The sequence below is a fragment of the Eleutherodactylus coqui genome, chromosome 8 (assembly GCF_035609145.1).
Source record: "Eleutherodactylus coqui strain aEleCoq1 chromosome 8, aEleCoq1.hap1, whole genome shotgun sequence".
NCBI lineage: Eukaryota > Metazoa > Chordata > Amphibia > Anura > Eleutherodactylidae > Eleutherodactylus > Eleutherodactylus coqui.
This window is the reverse complement of record NC_089844.1, coordinates 198,843,173-198,865,878: the sequence shown is the minus strand read 5'-3', so window position 1 is coordinate 198,865,878 and position 22,706 is coordinate 198,843,173. Positions and strand designations below refer to the sequence as shown.

Sequence of the window (22,706 nt, the reverse complement as noted above, 5' to 3'; positions counted from 1 at the left end):
CAGGAAAATGTTCCCTAGACCCTGACATCACAACCACTGGCCTATTGACTCCATGGATACACCTTCATCATATGGTTCTGTAGGAAACAGGAATCATCACTCTGCCATGATCCATTGAAATCTTTCCTGAGCCCATGTGAGGCATTGTTGGCGATGACAAGGGACCATCCTTGTAATCCTCCTTCTTTTGAGCCTGTGTAGATGCAAAATATGCCACATGGTCATTGTGTCAGGGCTAGGTTTCCTTGCTCCTGCTAAATCCACTTCCTGTCTCCCAGTTCTGACTCCGCCCTGCTACTAATTAGGACTTCCTATAAAAGCCTGACCATGCCTCAGATCCAGTGTGTGATTATTGTGTTGCACCACCGTGATCAAGCGCCTCTTCCCTCAGCTCCTCTACAAGCATACTGATACCTACTGCTGCTGACCTTTGACTACGCTTCCATCTCATCTATTTGTACTGCACACTGTGACTTCCCAATAACGACTCCCGGCTATGCTGACTACTCTCCAGTGACCGGCTCGGCTACTACACCTGCGGCTCCAATTCAGCATCGGTAAGACGCAACAAGAAAATCACGTTCCCTAAAATGGAGTCCTTAGTAGCCATGCTCAGAAAATAGGTCACAGAGCTCCAAGAGTTCTGTGCCTCCTGAGATCGAGGGGTTACAGAGGTAACTCGTGGAGATGCACAATTCAGGGCCAGACGTCCACATGCCATTGCCACCAAAATTTACTGAAGATCGTTGCCAATACAGAGGTTTCTTAAATCAATCTGCAGCGTCCGAGGAGCGAGCCTCAACCTAGGAGACAGCAGGGGAGAGTTTGGGCCTTGTCATGGGACCCTACCGTCTCCCACCCAGAGGGTAACTGGGGACACGTCCAAGGAGCTGAGAACAGGCTATTAAATAGGGAAACTCAATAGTGGTATACCACAGTCACATGTGATGCCACCATTCCATCCTCTGCGGTGAATTCTGAAGGGTATAATAAAGAGTCCACGCACACACAGTTGATTTACAAAGGTTGAACCAGGAACGGGCGGTAAAGCTGTTTACTTGCAGAAACTTGAAAAACAGTCCATACAAAGTCCGGCAAGACACTGGTGCAGGAAGACTCGTGGTGTGACGGAGGAATCATGGGAGGACAGAGGGATTACACAGGCCTAGTTATCTGTGGTTCTCTGATCCCAGCCACTCTTTAACCCTTTCTAATCCAATTTGTATCCTGGTTTTTCTAAGGGGCTTACTCTTTTTCTGGTGTTATACAAAGGCGCTATATGGTGGCTAAAGCCAGTACTGCGTGAGGTGACACATTGGATAGACTCCGACAGCAGAGAGGCTGGCAATTTTCAGTAAGAGAACCCCGACGGACGTCTTCCAACATTGGAGCTGTACAGCCTTAAATCATAATGTTTTTAGAGGTCAGACAGTGGATTGGAAAGGGTTAACTTGCACTCTCCAACTCTCTATCGGTTCACACTTACGGGGTGGGACATACTTTCAGTGCTGCCCAGTGGGGTCTGGCAGACTTGCAGCTCCTCTCTTGCTTTTCAGTGATGGGGCCTGGGTAGAAGGGACCCAAGACACACATATCTCATCTGCTCAGCTTCCTCCATCTTCCCTACCCTGCAGAATTTCTGCCCCTGCCCACCTGCATAAGATTGCATTACAAAACGCAATCCTAGGCAGATGGACACGATTTGTCCACGTGAAAATATACACGGAAAACAAATTGTGGCATGCTCTATTTCTGTGTGGGTCTCGCAGAGTCCTGCACAGAAATATCACTCTCGGTGCCTTGGCTCTGCTCTGCGCATGCACGGGATGGCCGGCAGCCAGAACGTCACAGAGCCGGAGCCGCAGGAGAAGGTGAGAGCCGCACTGGTCCCTGCAGGAGATTTCTCGCAGGGGATCCGACCTGGCCATCTGTAGATGGGCCAAAAGGTGTCTGTGTGCAGACAGGCTCCTGACTTGAGTATCCCAAACAGAAAGCTGATAGGAAAGACCAAAAGAGTAAAAAAAACTCACTCATGCATATGACAAGGTCACATGACATACAAAAGATACATTTCCAGACATAACCCAGACAGTAACCCATTCAGTGCTACAGCTGTACAATACACATCATATTCACTCACATGGGAGACACTGACAACACAAGACAACATAGACCATTCAAAAACATCTAGAAAGACCGGTACATTGACTTCTGTACACTATAAATGCCAGATATATTTCCAGATGCAGCCCACCTTGTTTGCCAGTGACAGGAAGAAGGTGTTTTTCATCATTAACCTGCTCACTGATGAGGCACTCGCATGGGCCTTGCCATACATAGAGACTAATAGTAATATGCTTGACAGCCTAGATGCCTTCACTACTGCTATGGTTCATATTTTTGATGATCCGTACCACTGTGCCATGGCTGAAGGGAGATTACATAACCTCTAACAGTGGCAACGTTCCGTTGCAGAGTATACAGCAGAGTTTTGGCACAGGGTGATTGATACCACGTGGAATCTAGCTGCACAACAGAGCCAATTTCGTTGGAGATTATCATAGCGTGTAAAGGATGAACTTGCCAGAGGGGAGACTCCTGACAACCTGGAAGACTTCATTCAACTGTGCATCTGGATTGACCAGAGACTTTCCGAATGGTGAAAAGAGAGACTGCGGGGTTGGGGTACTAACACCCCTTATTCCTTCCAACAATCCACACTGAGCCCTTCGCCGAGAACTGAAGCCACACGAGAACCGAAGCAGGTTGATGTCTTCCATTGATTATGCTTCTCTCATCCCATTTATACTGCATATCGATACCTCCTGCTGCTGACCTTTGACTACGCTTTCGTCTCATCCATTTGTACTGCATACTGTGACTTCCTGATAACAACTCTTGGCTATTCTGACTACTCTCTAGTGACCGTCTCTGCTACAACACCTGCGACTCCAATCCAGCATCGATAACACGCAACACACTGTGGAAATTTGTCTAACTTCCCCGCTGTTGTACTGCTGGGTCTGTTGGTCCACTGTAACAAGTCAATGCTGAGATAGCAGACGTGGCATCCAAAGATCACCTTTAGGATCAACCACACATGGCCTGCAGAAGTGTAATCTTTTGAATGACATATTTCCATCCAGTTTTGGTACACTCTTGATATTGGCTGTTCCTGAACCGCAGTAAGTGAAACTTTTTCATAAAAACCTGGCACCACACATCCGTGCACCAACAATCTGCCTGCAGTCAAAGTCACTCAAGTCACAACCATTACCCATTACAGTAAAATTTTGTCTTCTGCTGTGCAGAGGAGAGGTCAGCACATTATCAGGGAGCAGTTTGTGATACGGCCGTCAAGTGGTACGCCAATATTGATCACGTGCCAGCTGTTCCTAATGCAGTGATCAGTCAGTGTACATGTGACATCACTATCCTCCCATTATATATATTAGGGGAAATGTATAAAGCCCGGCATTTTAAATACCAGTCGTAAAATTATTTCCACTATGCGCCTAATATATAAAGACTTAAACACCTCTTCATATATTGAAAAGGTATTTTCAAATTTCAAACTTTAATGTGATCGGTGCCTAAAACCTAGAACTGGGCACCGTTAGGTCAGCAAGCGGATGTGGACCCGCTTTGCCACAAACTGATTTGGCTTTGGGCTAAATCTGGAGGCTGCACTTGGGATACCCCGGTTTTCACCTCTTGCACCTCAAAGTGGCATTTGGTCTTCGCTGCGGGGTACACAAGCCGTTACTCGCAAAAGTAGTCTCAGTTATGTGGCAGCTGACACTAACATAAGACCAAGGTGCAAAACCTATTAATGCTATACTCACCTCAGATGAAGCCTGTTGCAAAAAAAGGATTACATTGTGAGCCATTACTATGTTTCCTAAGAGCAAGGTGCATTACAATTATGTAAACTTCTAACTTTTATCTATTGGCCAACTATACAAAGTTTATGACAAGGCCTTCAATTAAAATGATCTATACTGCTGATCTGCTGATAAGTCTCCTCACTATCCCACACCCTAAACCACTTTTCGATACAGTCCACTCCCTCCTCAGCCCCAAAGAACTGGCCCCCGTGATGCATCTCAGTGCTGAAGAGCAAGCCGCCCATGGCGCTACACAAATAAAGATTATTATCATTTTATTATTATTATGAAGGGATCCCTAAGGTCCAAAGGCCCAAGTAAAACACAAACTTTCCACCCACTACAATTAGACCTTTGGCCCGACACTTTGTAGCTATTTTTCCTAGATTGCCAGCAAACAGATGAATGCACACCTAGCAAAAAATTTAAATTAAAACGCATAGGCCTCCTCCATATCCTCTCTAGCCCACCTTTCCATCTCCAAACGTGGTGTGCTTTCTACCATTAAAGGTAGGTAGAAAAAAATGTTCATTCATTCTGCTGACTATCTAGGAGAAATACAAGCACCATCTAGTATAGCTCCTCAATATTACATATGCAAACTGGACAAGTTTACAATTTTTACCCTAATCCTTAAACTAATATTACATTTGCAAACAAAACAGCAAGTTCCTCACTGTTCACAGGTAATGGCTCACATTAATGTGGTCGGTGCCTAAAACCTAGAACTGGGCACCGTTAGGTCAGCAAGCGGATGTGGACCCGCTTTGCCACAAACTGATTTGGCTTTGGGCTAAATCTGGAGGCTGCACTTGGGATACCCCGGTTTTCACCTCTTGCACCTCAAAGTGGCATTTGGTCTTCGCTGCGGGGTACACAAGCCGTTACTCTCAAAAGTAGTCTCAGTTAGTTGGCAGCTGACACTAACATAAGACCAAGGTGCAAAACCTATTAATGCTATACTCACCTCAGATGAAGCCTGTTGCAAAAAAAGGATTACATTGTGAGCCATTACTATGTTTCCTAAGAGCAAGGTGCATTACAATTATGTAAACTTCTAAGTTTTATCTATTGGCCAACTATACAAAGTTTCTGACAAGGCCTTCAATTAAAATGATCTATACTGCTGATCTGCTGATAAGTCTCCTCACTATCCCACACCCCAAACCACTTTTTGATACAGTCCACTCCCTCCTAAGCCCTAAAGAACAGGCCCCGTGACGGAACTCAGTGCTGAAGAGCAAGCCGCCCATGGCGCTACACAAATAAAGATTATTATCATTTTATTATTATTATGAAGGGATCCCTAAGGTCCAAAGGCCCAAGTAAAACACAAACTTTCCACCCACTACAATTACACCTTTGGCCTGACACTTTGTAGCTATTTTTCCTAGATTGCCAGAAAACAGATGAATGCACACCTAGCAAAAAATTTAAATTAAAACGCATAGGCCTCCTCCATATCCCCTCTAGCCCACCTTTCCATCTCCAAACGTGGTGTGCTTTCTACCATTAAAGGTAGGTAGAAAAAAATGTTCATTCAATCTGCTGACTATCTAGGAGAAATACAAGGACCATCTAGTATAGTTCCTCAATATTACATATGCAAACTGGACAAGTTTACAATTTTTACCCTAATCCTTAAACTAATATTACATTTGCAAACAAAACAGCAAGTTCCTCACCGTTCACAGGTAATGGCTCACATTAATGTGGTCGGTGCCTAAAACCTAGAACTGGGCACCGTTAGGTTAGCAAGCGGATGTGGACCCGCTTTGCCACAAACTGATTTGGCTTTGGGCTAAATCTGGAGGCTGCACTTGGGATACCCCGGTTTTCACCTCTTGCACCTCAAAGTGGCATTTGGTCTTCGCTGCGGGGTACCCAAGCCGTTACTCGCAAAAGTAGTCTCAGTTATGTGGCAGCTGACACTAACATAAGACCAAGGTGCAAAACCTATTAATGCTATACTCACCTCAGATGAAGCCTGTTGCAAAAAAAGGATTACATTGTGAGCCATTACTATGTTTCCTAAGAGCAACGTGCATTACAATTACGTAAACTTCTAACTTTTATCTATTGGCCAACAATACAAAGTTTCTGACAAGGCCTTCAATTAAAATGATCTATACTGCTGATCTGCTCATAAGTCTCCTCACTATCCCACACCCCAAACCACTTTTCGATACAGTCCACTCCCTCCTCAGCCCCAAAGAACTGGCCCCCGTGACGCATCTCAGTGCTGAATAGCAAGCCGCCAATGGCGCTACACAAATTAGGATTACTATTATTTTATTATTATTATGAAGGGATCCCTAAGGTCCAAAGGCCCAAGTAAAACACAAACTTTCCACCCACTACAATTACACCTTTGGCCCGACACTTTGTAGCTATCTTTCTTAGATTGCCAGCAAACAGATGAATGCACACCTAGCAAAAAATTTAAATTAAAACGCATAGGCCTCCTCCATATCCCCTCTAGCCCACCTTTCCATCTCCAAACGTGGTGTGCTTTCTACCATTAAAGGTAGGTAGAAAAAAATGTTCATTCAATCTGCTGACTATCTAGGAGAAATAGAAGGACCATCTAGTATAGCTCCTCAATATTACATAGGCAGACCGGCCAAGTTTACAATTTTTGCCCTAATCCTTAAACTAATATTACATTTTCAAACAAACAGCAAGTTCCTCACCGTTCACTGGTAATGGCTCACATTAATGTGGTCGGTGCCTTAAACCCAGAACTGGGCACCGTTAGGTCAGCAAGCGGATGTGGACCCGCTTTGCCACAAACTGATTTGGCTTTGGGCTAAATCTGGAGGCTGCACTTGGGATACCCCGGTTTTCACCTCTTGCACCTCAAAGTGGCATTTGGTCTTCGCTGCGGGGTACACAAGCCGTTACTCTCAAAAGTAGTCTCAGTTAGTTGGCAGCTGACACTAACATAAGACCAAGGTGCAAAACCTATTAATGCTATACTCACCTCAGATGAAGCCTGTTGCAAAAAAAGGATTACATTGTGAGCCATTACTATGTTTCCTAAGAGCAAGGTGCATTACAATTATGTAAACTTCTAAGTTTTATCTATTGGCCAACTATACAAAGTTTCTGACAAGGCCTTCAATTAAAATGATCTATACTGCTGATCTGCTGATAAGTCTCCTCACTATCCCACACCCCAAACCACTTTTTGATACAGTCCACTCCCTCCTAAGCCCTAAAGAACAGGCCCCGTGACGGAACTCAGTGCTGAAGAGCAAGCCGCCCATGGCGCTACACAAATAAAGATTATCATTTTATTATTATTATGAAGGGATCCCTAAGGTCCAAAGGCCCAAGTAAAACACAAACTTTCCACCCACTACAATTAGACCTTTGGCCCGACACTTTGTAGCTATTTTTCCTAGATTGCCAGCAAATAGATGAATGCACACCTAGCAAAAAAGTTAAATTAAAACGCATAGGCCTCCTCCATATCCCCTCTAGCCCACCTTTCCATCTCCAAACGTGGTGTGCTTTCTACCATTAAAGGTAGGTAGAAAAAAATGTTCATTCAATCTGCTGACTATCTAGGAGAAATAGAAGGACCATCTAGTATAGCTCCTCAATATTACATAGGCAGACCGGCCAAGTTTACAATTTTTACCCTAATCCTTAAACTAATATTACATTTGCAAACAAAACAGCAAGTTCCTCACCGTTCACAGGTAATGGCTCACATTAATGTGGTCGGTGCCTAAAACCTAGAACTGGGCACCGTTAGGTCAGCAAGCGGATGTGGACCCGCTTTGCCACAAACTGATTTGGCTTTGGGCTAAATCTGGAGGCTGCACTTGGGATACCCCGGTTTTCACCTCTTGCACCTCAAAGTGGCATTTGGTCTTCGCTGCGGGGTACACAAGCCGTTACTCTCAAAAGTAGTCTCAATTAGTTGGCAGCTGACACTAACATAAGACCAAGGTACAAAACCTATTAATGCTATACTCACCTCAGATGAAGCCTGTTGCAAAAAAAGGATTACATTGTGAGCCATTACTATGTTTCCTAAGAGCAACGTGCATTACAATTACGTAAACTTCTAACTTTTATCTATTGGCCAACTATACAAAGTTTCTGACAAGGCCTTCAATTAAAATGATCTATACTGCTGATCTGCTCATAAGTCTCCTCACTATCCCACACCCCAAACCACTTTTCGATACAGTCCACTCCCTCCACAGCCCTAAAGAACAGGCCCCGTGACGGAACTCAGTGCTGAAGAGCAAGCCGCCCATGGCGCTACACAAATAAAGATTATTATCATTTTATTATTATTATAAAGGAATCCCTAAGGTCCAAAGGCCCAAGTAAAACACAAACTTTCCACCCACTACAATTAGACCTTTGGCCCGACACTTTGTAGCTATTTTTCCTAGATTGCCAGCAAACAGATGAATGCACACCTAGCAAAAAATTTAAATTAAAACGCATAGGCCTCCTCCATATCCCCTCTAGCCCACCTTTCCATCTCCAAACGTGGTGTGCTTTCTACCATTAAAGGTAGGTAGAAAAAAATGTTCATTCAATCTGCTGACTATCTAGGAGAAATACAAGGACCATCTAGTAGAGCTCCTCAATATTACATATGCAAACTGGACAAGTTTACAATTTTTACCCTAATCCTTAAACTAATATTACATTTGCAAACAAAACAGCAAGTTCCTCACCGTTCACAGGTAATGGCTCACATTATTGTGGTCGGTGCCTAAAACCTACAACTGGGCACCGTTAGGTCAGCAAGCGGATGTGGACCCGCTTTGCCACAAACGGTTTTGGCTTTGGGCTAAATCTGGAGGCTGCACTTGGGATACCCCGGTTTTCACCTCTTTGCACCTCAAAGGGTCATTTGGCCTTCGCTGCGGGGTACCCAAGCCGTTACTCGCAAAAGTAGTCTGTTATGTGGCAGCTGACACTAACATAGGACCAAGGTGCAAAACCTATTAATGCTATACTCACCTCAGATGAAGCCTGTTGCAAAAAAAGGATTACATTGTGAGCCATTACTATGCTTCCTAAGAGCAACGTGCATTACAATTACATAAAGTTCTAACTTTTATCTATTGGCCAACTATACAAATTTTCTGACAAGGCCTTCAATTAAAATGATCTATACTACTGATCTGCTCATAAGTCTCCTCACTATCCCACACCCCAAACCACTTTTCGATACAGTCCACTCCCTCCTCAGCCCCAAAGAACAGGCCACCGTGACGCTTCTCAGTGCTGAAGAGCAAGCCGCCCATGGTGCTACACAAATAAGGATTACTATTATTTTATTATTATTATGAAGGGATCCCTAAGGTCCAAACGGCCAAGTAAAACACAAACTTTCCACCCACTACAATTACACCTTTGGCCCGACACTTTGTAGCTATTTTTCCTAGATTGCCAGCAAACAGATGAATGCACACCTAGCAAAAAATTTAAATTAAAACGCATAGGCCTCCTCCATATCCCCTCTAGCCCACCTTTCCATCTCCAAACGTGGTGTGCTTTCTACCATTAAAGGTAGGTAGAAAAAAATGTTCTTTCAATCTGCTGACTATCTAGGAGAAATAGAAGGACCATCTAGTAGAGCTCCTCAATATGACATATGCAGACCGGACAAGTTTACAACTTTTACCCTAATCCTTAAACTAATATTAAATTTCCAACCAAAACAGCAAGTTCCTCACCGTTCACAGGTAATGGCTCACATTATTGTGGTCGGTGCCTAAAACCTACAACTGGGCACCGTTAGGTCAGCAAGCGGATGTGGACCCGCTTTGCCACAAACTGATTTGGCTTTGGGCTAAATCTGGAGGCTGCACTTGGGATACCCCGGTTTTCACCTCTTGCACCTCAAAGTGGCATTTGGTCTTCGCTGCGGGGTACCCAAGCCGTTACTCGCAAAAGTAGTCTCAGTTATGTGGCAGCTGACACTAACATAAGACCAAGGTGCAAAACCTATTAATGCTATACTCACCTCAGATGAAGCCTGTTGCAAAAAAAGGATTACATTGTGAGCCATTACTATGTTTCCTAAGAGCAAGGTGCATTACAATTATGTAAACTTCTAACTTTTATCTATTGGCCAACTATACAAAGTTTCTGACAAGGCCTTCAATTAAAATGATCTATACTGCTGATCTGCTCATAAGTCTCCTCACTATCCCATACCCCAAACCACTTTTCGATACAGTCCACTCCCTCCTCAGTCCCAAAGAACAGGCCACCATGACGCATCTGAGTGCTGAAGAGCAAGCCGCCCATGGCGCTACACAAATAAGGAATATTATTTTTTTATTATTATTATGAAGGGATCCCTAAGGTCCAAAGGCCCAAGTAAAACACAAACTTTCCACCCACTACAATTAGACCTTTGGCCCGACACTTTGTAGCTATTTTTCCTAGATTGCCAGAAAACAGATGAATGCACACCTAGCAAAAAATTTAAACTAAAACGCATAGGCCTCCTCCATATCCCCTCTAGCCCACCTTTCCATCTCCAAACGTGGTGTGCTTTCTACCATTAAAGGTAGGTAGAAAAAAATGTTCTTTCAATCTGCTGACTATCTAGGAGAAATAGAAGGACCATCTAGTAGAGCTCCTCAATATCACATATGCAGACCGGCCAAGTTTACAACTTTTACCCTAATCCATATTAAATTCCCAACCAAAACAGCAAGTTCCTCACCGTTCACAGGTAATGGCTCACATTAATGTGGTCGGTGCCTTAAACCCAGAACTGGGCACCGTTAGGTCAGCAAGCGGATGTGGACCCGCTTTGCCACAAACTGATTTGGCTTTGAGCTAAATCTGGAGGCTGCACTTGGGATACCCCGGTTTTTACCTCTTGCACCTCAAAGTGGCATTTGGTCTTTGCTGCGGGGTACTCAAGCCGTTACTCGCAAAAGTAGTCTCAGTTATGTGGCAGCTGACACTAACATAAGACCAAGGTGCAAAACCTATTAATGCTATACTCACCTCAGATGAAGCCTGTTGCAAAAAAAGGATTACATTGTGAGCCATTACTATGCTTCCTAACTGCAACGTGCATTACAATTACGTAAAATTCTAACGTTTATCTATTGGCCAACTATACAAAGTTTCGGACAAAGCCTTCAATTAAAATGATCTATACTGCTGATCTGCTCATAAGTCTCCTCACTATCCCACACCCCTAACCACTTTTCGATACAGTCCACTCCCTCCTCAGCCCCAAAGAACTGGCCCCCGTGACACATCTCAGCGCTGATGAGCAAGACGCCCATGGCGCTACACAAATAAGGATTACTATTATTTTATTATTATTATGAAGGGATCCCTAAGGTCCAAACGGCCAAGTAAAACACAAACTTTCCACCCACTACAATTACACCTTTGGCCCGACACTTTGTAGCTATTTTTCCTAGATTGCCAGCAAACAGATGAATGCACACCTAGCAAAAAATGTAAACTAAAACGCATAGGCCTCCTCCATATCCCCTCTAGCCCACCTTTCCATCTCCAAACGTGGTGTGCTTTCTACCATTAAAGGTAGGTAGAAAAAAATGTTCTTTCAATCTGCTGACTATCTAGGAGAAATAGAAGGACCATCTAGTAGAGCTCCTCAATATCACATATGCAGACCGGACAAGTTTACAACTTTTACCCTAATCCTTAAACTAATATTACATTTTCAAACAAAACAGCAAGTTCCTCACCGTTCACAGGTAATGGCTCACATTATTGTGGTCGGTGCCTAAAACCTACAACTGGGCACCGTTAGGTCAGCAAGCGGATGTGGACCCGCTTTGCCACAAACTGATTTGGCTTTGGGCTAAATCTGGAGGCTGCACTTGGGATACCCCGGTTTTCACCTCTTGCACCTCAAAGGGTTATTTGGTCTTCGCTGCGGGGTACCCAAGCCGTTACTCGCAAAAGTAGTCTCAGTTATGTGGCAGCTGACACTAACATAAGACCAAGGTGCAAAACCTATTAATGCTATACTCACCTCAGATGAAGCCTGTTGCAAAAAAAAAGGATTACATTGTGAGCCATTACTATGCTTCCTAAGAGCAACGTGCAATACAATTACGTAAACTTCCAACTTTTATCTATTGGCCAACTATACAAAGTTTTTGACAAGGCCTTCAATTAAAATGATCTATACTGCTGATCTGCTCATAAGTCTCCTCACTATCCCACACCCCTAACCACTTTTCGATACAGTCCACTCCCTCCTCAGCCCCAAAGAACATGCCACCGTGACACATCTCAGTGCTGATGAGCAAGCCGCCCATGGCGCTACACAAATAAGGATTACTATTATTTTATTATTATTATGAAGGGATCCCTAAGGTCCAAAGGCCCAAGTAAAACACAAACTTTCCACCCACTACAATTACACCTTTGGCCCGACACTTTGTAGCTATTTTTCCGAGATTGCCAGCAAACAGATGAATGCACACCTAGCAAAAAATTTAAACTAAAACGCATAGGCCTCCTCCATATCCCCTCTAGCCCACCTTTCCATCTCCAAACGTGGTGTGCTTTCTACCATTAAAGGTAGGTAGAAAAAAATGTTCTTTCAATCTGCTGACTATGTAGGAGAAATAGAAGGACCATCTAGTAGAGCTCCTCAATATTACATATGCAAACTGGACAAGTTTACAATTTTTACCCTAATCCTTAAACTAATATTACATTTGCAAACAAAACAGCAAGTTCCTCACCGTTCACAGGTAATGGCTCACATTAATGTGGTCGGTGCCTAAAACCTAGAACTGGGCACCGTTAGGTCAGCAAGCGGATGTGGACCCGCTTTGCCACAAACTGATTTGGCTTTGGGCTAAATCTGGAGGCTGCACTTGGGATACCCCGGTTTTCACCTCTTGTACCTCAAAGTGGCATTTGGTCTTCGCTGCGGGGTACACAAGCCGTTACTCTCAAAAGTAGTCTCAGTTAGTTGGCAGCTGACACTAACATAAGACCAAGGTGCAAAACCTATTAATGCTATACTCACCTCAGATGAAGCCTGTTGCAAAAAAAGGATTACATTGTGAGCCATTACTATGTTTCCTAAGAGCAAGGTGCATTACAATTATGTAAACTTCTAAGTTTTACCTATTGGCCAACTATACAAAGTTTCTGACAAGGCCTTCAATTAAAATGATCTATACTGCTGATCTGCTGATAAGTCTCCTCACTATCCCACACCCCAAACCACTTTTTGATACAGTCCACTCCCTCCTAAGCCCTAAAGAACATGCCACCGTGACACATCTCAGTGCTGAAGAGCAAGCCGCCCATGGTGCTACACAAATAAAGATTATTATCATTTTATTATTATTATGAAGGGATCCCTAAGGTCCAAAGGCCCAAGTAAAACACAAACTTTCCACCCACTACAATTACACCTTTGGCCTGACACTTTGTAGCTATTTTTCCTAGATTGCCAGAAAACAGATGAATGCACACCTAGCAAAAAATTTAAATTAAAACGCATAGGCCTCCTCCATATCCCCTCTAGCCCACCTTTCCATCTCCAAACGTGGTGTGCTTTCTACCATTAAAGGTAGGTAGAAAAAAATGTTCATTCAATCTGCTGACTATCTAGGAGAAATACAAGGACCATCTAGTATAGCTCCTCAATATTACATATGCAAACTGGACAAGTTTACAATTTTTACCCTAATCCTTAAACTAATATTACATTTGCAAACAAAACAGCAAGTTCCTCACCGTTCACAGGTAATGGCTCACATTAATGTGGTCGGTGCCTAAAACCTAGAACTGGGCACCGTTAGGTCAGCAAGCGGATGTGGACCCGCTTTGCCACAAACTGATTTGGCTTTGGGCTAAATCTGGAGGCTGCACTTGGGATACCCCGGTTTTCACCTCTTGCACCTCAAAGTGGCATTTGGTCTTCGCTGCGGGGTACCCAAGCCGTTACTCGCAAAAGTAGTCTCAGTTATGTGGCAGCTGACACTAACATAAGACCAAGGTGCAAAACCTATTAATGCTATACTCACCTCAGATGAAGCCTGTTGCAAAAAAAGGATTACATTGTGAGCCATTACTATGTTTCCTAAGAGCAACGTGCATTACATTTACGTAAACTTCTAACTTTTATCTATTGGCCAACTATACAAAGTTTCTGACAAGGCCTTCAATTAAAATGATCTATACTGCTGATCTGCTCATAAGTCTCCTCACTATCCCACACCCCAAACCACTTTTCGATACAGTCCACTCCCTCCTCAGCCCCAAAGAACTGGCCCCCGTGACGCATCTCAGTGCTGAATAGCAAGCCGCCAATGGCGCTACACAAATAAAGATTATCATTTTATTATTATTATGAAGGGATCCCTAAGGTCCAAAGGCCCAAGTAAAACACAAACTTTCCACCCACTACAATTAGACCTTTGGCCCGACACTTTGTAGCTATTTTTCCTAGATTGCCAGCAAATAGATGAATGCACACCTAGCAAAAAAGTAAAATTAAAACGCATAGGCCTCCTCCATATCCCCTCTAGCCCACCTTTCCATCTCCAAACGTGGTGTGCTTTCTACCATTAAAGGTAGGTAGAAAAAAATGTTCATTCAATCTGCTGACTATCTAGGAGAAATACAAGGACCATCTAGTATAGCTCCTCAATATTACATAGGCAGACCGGCTAAGTTTACAATTTTTGCCCTAATCCTTAAACTAATATTACATTTTCAAACAAACAGCAAGTTTCTCACCGTTCACAGGTAATGGCTCACATTAATGTGGTCGGTGCCTAAAACTTAGAACTGGGCACCGTTAGGTCAGCAAGCGGATGTGGACCCGCTTTGCCACAAACTGATTTGGCTTTGGGCTAAATCAGGAGGCTGCACTTGGGATACCCCGGTTTTCACCTCTTTGCACCTCAAAGGGTCATTTGGTCTTCGCTGCGGGGTACCCAAGCCGTTACTCGCAAAAGTAGTCTGTTATGTGGCAGCTGACACTAACATAGGACCAAGGTGCAAAACCTATTAATGCTATACTCACCTCAGATGAAGCCTGTTGCAAAAAAAGGATTACATTGTGAGCCATTACTATGCTTCCTAAGAGCAACGTGCATTACAATTACATAAAGTTCTAACTTTTATCTATTGGCCAACTATACAAATTTTCTGACAAGGCCTTCAATTAAAATGATCTATACTACTGATCTGCTCATAAGTCTCCTCACTATCCCACACCCCAAACCACTTTTCGATACAGTCCACTCCCTCCTCAGCCCCAAAGAACAGGCCACCGTGACGCTTCTCAGTGCTGAAGAGCAAGCCGCCCATGGCGCTACACAAATAAGGTTTATTATTTTATTATTATTATGAAGGGATCCCTAAGGTCCAAACGGCCAAGTAAAACACAAACTTTCCACCCACTACAATTACACCTTTGGCCCGACACTTTGTAGCTATTTTTCCTAGATTGCCAGCAAACAGATGAATGCACACCTAGCAAAAAATTTAAATTAAAACGCATAGGCCTCCTCCATATCCCCTTTAGCCCACCTTTCCATCTCCAAACGTGGTGTGCTTTCTACCATTAAAGGTAGGTAGAAAAAAATGTTCTTTCAATCTGCTGACTATCTAGGAGAAATAGAAGGACCATCTAGTAGAGCTCCTCAATATGACATATGCAGACCGGACAAGTTTACAACTTTTACCCTAATCCTTAAACTAATATTAAATTTCCAACCAAAACAGCAAGTTCCTCACCGTTCACAGGTAATGGCTCACATTATTGTGGTCGGTGCCTAAAACCTACAACTGGGCACCGTTAGGTCAGCAAGCGGATGTGGACCCGCTTTGCCACAAACTGATTTGGCTTTGGGCTAAATCTGGAGGCTGCACTTGGGATACCCCGGTTTTCACCTCTTGCACCTCAAAGTGGCATTTGGTCTTCGCTGCGGGGTACCCAAGCCGTTACTCGCAAAAGTAGTCTCAGTTATGTGGCAGCTGACACTAACATAAGACCAAGGTGCAAAACCTATTAATGCTATACTCACCTCAGATGAAGCCTGTTGCAAAAAAAAAGGATTACATTGTGAGCCATTACTATGCTTCCTAAGAGCAACGTGCAATACAATTACGTAAACTTCCAACTTTTATCTATTGGCCAACTATACAAAGTTTTTGACAAGGCCTTCAATTAAAATGATCTATACTGCTGATCTGCTCATAAGTCTCCTCACTATCCCACACCCCTAACCACTTTTCGATACAGTCCACTCCCTCCTCAGCCCCAAAGAACATGCCACCGTGACACATCTCAGTGCTGATGAGCAAGCCGCCCATGGCGCTACACAAATAAGGATTACTATTATTTTATTATTATTATGAAGGGATCCCTAAGGTCCAAAGGCCCAAGTAAAACACAAACTTTCCACCCACTACAATTAGACCTTTGGCCCGACACTTTGTAGCTATTTTTCCTAGATTGCCAGCAAACAGATGAATGCACACCTAGCAAAAAATTTAAACTAAAACGCATAGGCCTCCTCCATATCCCCTCTAGCCCACCTTTCCATCTCCAAACGTGGTGTGCTTTCTACCATTAAAGGTAGGTAGAAAAAAATGTTCTTTCAATCTGCTGACTATCTAGGAGAAATAGAAGGACCATCTAGTAGAGCTCCTCAATATCACATATGCAGACCGGCCAAGTTTACAACTTTTACCCTAATCCTTAAACTAATATTACATTTTCAAACAAAACAGCAAGTTCCTCACCGTTCACAGGTAATGGCTCACATTATTGTGGTCGGTGCCTAAAACCTACAACTGGGCACCGTTAGGTCAGCAAGCGGATGTGGACCCGCTTTGCCACAAACTGATTTGGCTTTGGGCTAAATCTGGAGGCTGCACTTGGGATATCCCGGTGTTCACCTCCTGCACCTCAAAGGGGCATTTGGTCTTCGCTGCGGGGTACCCAAGCCGTTACTCGCAAAAGAAGTCTCAGTTATGTGGCAGCTGACACTAACATAAGACCAAGGTGCAAAACCTATTAATGCTATACTCACCTCAGATGAAGCCTGTTGCAAAAAAAAGGATTACATTGTGAGCCATTACTATGCTTCCTACGAGCAACGTGCAATACATTTACGTAAAGTTCTAACTTTTATCTATTGCACAACTATACAAAGTTTCTGACAAGGCCTTCAATTAAAATGATCTATACTGCTGATCTGCTCATAAGTCTCCTCACTATCCCACACCCCTAACCACTTTTCGATACAGTCCACTCCCTCCTCAGCCCCAAAGAACATGCCACCGTGACACATCTCAGTGCTGATGAGCAAGCCGCCCATGGCGCTACACAAATAAGGATTACTATTATTTTATTATTATTATGAAGGGATCCCTAAGGTCCAAAGGCCCAAGTAAAACACAAACTTTCCACCCACTACAATTACACCTTTGGCCCGACACTTTGTAGCTATTTTTCCTAGATTGCCAGCAAACAGATGAATGCACACCTAGCAAAAAATTTAAACTAAAACGCATAGGCCTCCTCCATATCCCCTCTAGCCCACCTTTCCATCTCCAAACGTGGTGTGCTTTCTACCATTAAAGGTAGGTAGAAAAAAATGTTCCTTCAATCTGCTGACTATGTAGGAGAAATAGAAGGACCATCTAGTAGAGCTCCTCAATATCACATATGCAGACCGGACAAGTTTACAACTTTTACCCTAATCCTTAAACTAATATTACATTTTCAAACAAAACAGCAAGTTCCTCACCGTTCACAGGTAATGGCTCACATTATTGTGGTCGGTGCCTAAAACCTACAACTGGGCACCGTTAGGTCAGCAAGCGGATGTGGACCCGCTTTGCCACAAACTGATTTGGCTTTGGGCTAAATCTGGAGGCTGCACTTGGGATACCCCGGTTTTCACCTCTTGCACCTTAAAGGGGCATTTGGTCTTCGCTGCTGGGTACCCAAGCCGTTACTCGCAAAAGTAGTCTCAGTTATGTGGCAGCTGACACTAACATAAGACCAAGGTGCAAAACCTATTAATGCTATACTCACCTCAGACGAAGCCTGTTGCAAAAAAAAGGATTACATTGTGAGCCATTACTATGCTTCCTAAGAGCAACGTGCATTACAATTACGTAAAGTTCTAACTTTTATCTATTGGCCAACTATACAAAGTTTCTGACAAGGCCTTCAATTAAAATGATCTATACTGCTGATCTGCTCATAAGTCTCCTCACTATCCCACACCCCTAACCACTTTTCGATACAGTCCACTCCCTCCTCAGCCCCAAAGAACATGCCACCGTGACGCATCTCAGTGCTGAAGAGCAAGCCACCCATGGCGCTACACAAATAAGGTTTATTATTTTATTATTATTATGAAGGGATCCCTAAGGTCCAAAGGCCCAAGTAAAACACAAACTTTCCACCCACTACAATTAGACCTTTGGCCCGACACTTTGTAGCTATTTTTCCTAGATTGCCAGCAAACAGATGAATGCACACCTAGCAAAAAATTTAAACTAAAACGCATAGGCCTCCTCCATATCCCCTCTAGCCCACCTTTCCATCTCCAAACGTGGTGTGCTTTCTACCATTAAAGGTAGGTAGAAAAAAATGTTCTTTCAATCTGCTGACTATGTAGGAGAAATAGAAGGACCATCTAGTATAGCTCCTCAATATCACATATGCAGACCGGCCAAGTTTACAACTTTTACCCTAATCCTTAAACTAATATTACATTTTCAAACAAAACAGCAAGTTCCTCACCGTTCACAGGTAATGGCTCACATTATTGTGGTCGGTGCCTAAAACCTACAACTGGGCACCGTTAGGTCAGCAAGCGGATGTGGACCCGCTTTGCCACAAACTGATTTGGCTTTGGGCTAAATCTGGAGGCTGCACTTGGGATATCCCGGTGTTCACCTCCTGCACCTCAAAGGGGCATTTGGTCTTCGCTGCGGGGTACCCAAGCCGTTACTCGCAAAAGAAGTCTCAGTTATGTGGCAGCTGACACTAACATAAGACCAAGGTGCAAAACCTATTAATGCTATACTCACCTCAGATGAAGCCTGTTGCAAAAAAAAGGATTACATTGTGAGCCATTACTATGCTTCCTAAGAGCAACGTGCAATACATTTACGTAAAGTTCTAACTTTTATCTATTGGACAACTATACAAAGTTTCTGACAAGGCCTTCAATTAAAATGATCTATACTGCTGATCTGCTCATAAGTCTCCTCACTATCCCACACCCCTAACCACTTTTCGATACAGTCCACTCCCTCCTCAGCCCCAAAGAACATGCCACCGTGACACATCTCAGTGCTGATGAGCAAGCCGCCCATGGCGCTACACAAATAAGGATTACTATTATTTTATTATTATTATGAAGGGATCCCTAAGGTCCAAAGGCCCAAGTAAAACACAAACTTTCCACCCACTACAATTACACCTTTGGCCCGACACTTTGTAGCTATTTTTCCTAGATTGCCAGCAAACAGATGAATGTACACCTAGCAAAAAATTTAAACTAAAACGCATAGGCCTCCTCCATATCCCCTCTAGCCCACCTTTCCATCTCCAAACGTGGTGTGCTTTCTACCATTAAAGGTAGGTAGAAAAAAATGTTCTTTCAATCTGCTGACTATGTAGGAGAAATAGAAGGACCATCTAGTAGAGCTCCTCAATATCACATATGCAGACCGGACAAGTTTACAACTTTTACCCTAATCCTTAAACTAATATTACATTTTCAAACAAAACAGCAAGTTCCTCACCGTTCACAGGTAATGGCTCACATTATTGTGGTCGGTGCCTAAAACCTACAACTGGGCACCATTAGGTCAGCAAGCGGATGTGGACCCGCTTTGCCACAAACTGATTTGGCTTTGGGCTAAATCTGGAGGCTGCACTTGGGATACCCCGGTTTTCACCTCCTGCACCTCAAAGGGGCATTTGGTCTTCGCTGCGGGGTACCCAAGCCGTTACTCGCAAAAGTAGTCTCAGTTATGTGGCAGCTGACACTAACATAAGACCAAGGTGCAAAACCTATTAATGCTATACTCACCTCAGATGAAGCCTGTTGCAAAAAAAAGGATTACATTGTGAGCCATTACTATGCTTCCTAAGAGCAACGTGCAATACATTTACGTAAAGTTCTAACTTTTATCTATTGGACAACTATACAAAGTTTCTGACAAGGCCTTCAATTAAAATGATCTATACTGCTGATCTGCTCATAAGTCTCCTCACTATCCCACACCCCAAATCACTTTTCTATACAGTCCACTCCCTCCTCAGCCCCAAAGAACTGGCCACCGTGACGCATCTCAGTGCTGAAGAGCAAGCCACCCATGGCGCTACACAAATAAGGATTACTATTATTTTATTATTATTATGAAGGGATCCCTAAGGTCCAAAGGCCCAAGTAAAACACAAACTTTCCACCCACTACAATTACACCTTTGGCCCGACACTTTGTAGCTATTTTTCCTAGATTGCCAGCAAACAGATGAATGCACACCTAGCAAAAAATTTAAACTAAAACGCATAGGCCTCCTCCATATCCCCTCTAGCCCACCTTTCCATCTCCAAACGTGGTGTGCTTTCTACCATTAAAGGTAGGTAGAAAAAAATGTTCTTTCAATCTGCTGACTATCTAGGAGAAATAGAAGGACCATCTAGTAGAGCTCATCAATATCACATATGCAGACCGGACAAGTTTACAACTTTTACCCTAATCCTTAAACTAATATTACATTTTCAAACAAAACAGCAAGTTCCTCACCGTTCACAGGTAATGGCTCACATTATTGTGGTCGGTGCCTAAAACCTACAACTGGGCACCGTTAGGTCAGCAAGCGGATGTGGACCCGCTTTGCCACAAACTGATTTGGCTTTGGGCTAAATCTGGAGGCTGCACTTGGGATACCCCGGTTTTCACCTCTTGCACCTCAAAGGGGCATTTGGTCTTCGCTGCGGGGTACCCAAGCCGTTACTCGCAAAAGTAGTCTCAGTTATGTGGCAGCTGACACTAACATAAGACCAAGGTGCAAAACCTATTAATGCTATACTCACCTCAGATGAAGCCTTTTGCAAAAAAAAGGATTACATTGTGAGCCATTACTATGCTTCCTAAGAGCAACGTGCAATACATTGACGTAAAGTTCTAACTTTTGTCTATTGCACAACTATACAAAGTTTCTGACAAGGCCTTCAATTAAAATGATCTATACTGCTGATCTGCTCATAAGTCTCCTCACTATCCCACACCCCTAACCACTTTTCGATACAGTCCACTCCCTCCTCAGCCCCAAAGAACATGCCACCGTGACACATCTCAGTGCTGATGAGCAAGACGCCCATGGCGCTACACAAATAAGGATTACTATTATTTTATTATTATTATGAAGGGATCCCTAAGGTCCAAAGGCCCAAGTAAAACACAAACTTTCCACCCACTACAATTACACCTTTGGCCCGACACTTTGTAGCTATTTTTCCTAGATTGCCAGCAAACAGATGAATGCACACCTAGCAAAAAATTTAAACTAAAACGCATAGGCCTCCTCCATATCCCCTCTAGCCCACCTTTCCATCTCCAAACGTGGTGTCCTTTCTACCATTAAAGGTAGGTAGAAAAAAATGTTCTTTCAATCTGCTGACTATCTAGGAGAAATAGAAGGACCATCTAGTAGAGCTCATCAATATCACATATGCAGACCGGCCAAGTTTACAACTTTTACCCTAATCCTTAAACTAATATTACATTTTCAAACAAAACAGCAAGTTCCTCACCGTTCACAGGTAATGGCTCACATTATTGTGGTCGGTGCCTAAAACCTACAACTGGGCACCGTTAGGTCAGCAAGCGGATGTGGACCCGCTTTGCCACAAACTGATTTGGCTTTGGGCTAAATCTGGAGGCTGCACTTGGGATACCCCGGTTTTCACCTCTTGCACCTTAAAGGGGCATTTGGTCTTCGCTGCGGGGTACCCAAGCCGTTACTCGCAAAAGTAGTCTCAGTTATGTGGCAGCTGACACTAACATAAGACCAAGGTGCAAAACCTATTAATGCTATACTCACCTCAGACGAAGCCTGTTGCAAAAAAAAGGATTACATTGTGAGCCATTACTATGCTTCCTAAGAGCAACGTGCATTACAATTACGTAAAGTTCTAACTTTTATCTATTGGCCAACTATACAAAGTTTCTGACAAGGCCTTCAATTAAAATGATCTATACTGCTGATCTGCTCATAAGTCTCCTCACTATCCCACACCCCAAACCACTTTTCGATACAGTCCACTCCCTCCTCAGCCCCAAAGAACTGGCCACCGTGACGCATCTCAGTGCTGAAGAGCAAGCCACCCATGGCGCTACACAAATAAGGATTATTATTATTTTATTATTATTATGAAGGGATCCCTAAGGTCCAAAGGCCCAAGTAAAACACAAACTTTCCACCCACTACAATTACACCTTTGGCCCGACACTTTGTAGCTATTTTTCCTAGATTGCCAGCAAACAGATGAATGCACACCTAGCAAAAAATGTAAACTAAAACGCATAGGCCTCCTCCATATCCCCTCTAGCCCACCTTTCCATCTCCAAACGTGGTGTGCTTTCTACCATTAAAGGTAGGTAGAAAAAAATGTTCTTTCAATCTGCTGACTATCTAGGAGAAATAGAAGGACCATCTAGTAGAGCTCCTCAATATCACATATGCAGACCGGCCAAGTTGACAACTTTTACCCTAATCCTTAAACTAATATTACATTTTCAAAGAAAACAGCACGTTCCT

General features: G+C 43.4%; 1 pseudogene; it reads left to right on the top strand.

Moving 5' to 3' along the window:
- The first annotated feature begins 1,826 nt into the window (after window positions 1–1,826).
- Window positions 1,827–22,706, top strand: part of LOC136578080 (mitochondrial dynamics protein MID49-like) — a 118,788-nt pseudogene continuing 97,908 nt past the window's right edge.